General features: G+C 43.8%; 1 protein-coding gene across 1 annotated transcript in view; it reads left to right on the top strand.

The window, feature by feature from the left end:
- LEPR (leptin receptor) overlaps window positions 1–2,065 on the top strand; it is a 31,609-nt gene that overhangs the window by 8,775 nt on the left and 20,769 nt on the right. The gene's annotated exons all lie outside the window — the stretch shown is intronic.

Here is a 2,065-nt window from a genome sequence, read left to right as displayed (position 1 = left end):
CCCAGTTTGGATCTGGCTTAGATCTGATCTCTGTTGCGTGATGTAAAGTGAACCAGGATTTATAGCTTCTCTCAGCGTGCTGCAATCCTGATGGAAAACTCCAGTTTTTAATAGCCCCTTGCTTTGTCTTAAGTTTACCCAAAATTTCTTCTCTCATTCTACTGAATGAAGGCACTGACCTCTCCTGAACTTGTGAGGGCTTTATAAGCATGAGCTCCTCTAAAGTCAGTATCTACACTTCAGGAACAGTAGTTATTCTGTGACTAGATCCATGTGCAGCCAAACTGAAGATGACAAGCTGCTTGTACAATCTCAGGCTGCTGCAGTTCTCCAAAATACTTTGGCTTTCTATTGTTTTGCTTGTAATCGGGTCTCATACATTTAGCCCAGGCTTCGCAGTTTGGAATAACTTGATGTGGGGGCCCCTCATGATCATGTCCTCCATCGATCTATTCTCTTATCCCAAACTCAGTTTTGTGAGATAGTCCCTGTGTCTTCCCAGTTCATGGAAATGCGAAGCTCATTACCCTGTTTCTTAGTATCTGGATATCTTCCTCCAGGAGCCGACCTGGCATCTGACAACATAGCTTTGTCTTTCCCCTTGCTTTGCCCTGGTTGCCTGCAGAGAGAGTGAGCTGTGAGAGAAGTCTACAGCATAGAAGTGAGATACTGGTAGTTCTCTGTCACAAGGGGTGGAAGACCTGCCTGGCATGGAGCCACAGGGTTTTCCTCCAGTTACACTTGCATTCCTACACACAGCATTTTATACAATCATAGAATTGTCTAGGTTGGAAGAGACCCTCGGGATCATCGAGTCCAACCATCTACCCTACCCTACAAAGTTCTCCCCTACACCGTATCCCCCAACACCACATCTAAACAGCTCTTAAACACATCCAGGGATGGTGACTCAACCACCTCCCTGGGCAGCCTGTTCCAGTGCCCGACCACTCTTTCTGTGAAAAATTGTTCCCTAATGTTCAGTCTAAATCTACTCTGTTGGAGCTTGAAGCCATTCCCTCTTGTTCTGTCATTAATTACCTGTGAGGAGAGACCAGCACCAACCTCTCTACAGTGTCCTTTCAAATAGTTGTAGAGAGTGATGAGGTCTCCCCTCAGCCTCCTCCTCCTCAAACAGTCCCAGCTCCTTCAACCGCTCTTTATATGATTTGTTTACTAGGCCCTTCACCAGCTTCGTTGCCCTCCTCTGCACTCGCTCCAGCACCTCGATCTCTCTCTTGTATTGAGGTGCCCAAAACTGGACACAATAAACAAATGAAAAGGTTTGTGTGGTGGGAGCAGGGGGAAATAACAACCCCTGCCCATTTACTCCCAAATAAGTGGCCTTTGAAACACAATACTGGCACAACACAACATGGGGAGAACCTCTCTAGCATTTTTTTGCCCTGTATGCGGGTGGTCTTTTGGGTGCACATAAGCTCAGTTTGATGGTTAAAAATTGGAATAATTATTAGGAATGATTAGGAGAAAGATGGGGGGATGGTGTGGTGGTAACTGCTTTCCAGAGAGATCAGATTAAAGACACAGTTTGATGAAAAGACGGCATTCTTATGGATTGATTGTGGGTTTTTTGAGACCAATAAAAATCTGTGAGCAACAATAGAAGGCAGGAAGACTTAAAGGAAAATTCTGTGAAGTCTTTGAAAGGAAATTCAGGAGAAAGAAATGAAGCCACGACTATAAAAACAAAAATATTCCAAGCAATTTAAAAGCTGTATCCTGTGTGCTGATGCCAGATACCATCAGCATAAGGTTCCACAATTCTCATGTCCTAAAGTCTGAGTCCTGGTAAAAATTATTTTAGGAATGTCACTATTGACTGATTGTAGTACTAATAAATATAAACTACGTATTCATATGAACCTGCATAGCTTATAGGGTCATTACTGCAGAGTACAGGTGCTATGAGGGCATAGTATTATTGATAATCCTTGTGTTACCAGCTTCGAAGAGTATCCTAAAAACAAGGTGGATGCATAATGTGTGCGTGTTGATGAGTGAACGATGAGGGGAGATCCACGTGTGTACATTGTGGGTTCCCTTG

This window comes from Charadrius vociferus, unplaced genomic scaffold (genome assembly GCF_000708025.1).
Source record: "Charadrius vociferus isolate BGI_N301 unplaced genomic scaffold, ASM70802v2 scaffold423, whole genome shotgun sequence".
In the NCBI taxonomy this organism is placed as follows: domain Eukaryota; kingdom Metazoa; phylum Chordata; class Aves; order Charadriiformes; family Charadriidae; genus Charadrius; species Charadrius vociferus.
This window is presented reverse-complemented; position numbering and strand designations above follow the sequence as displayed.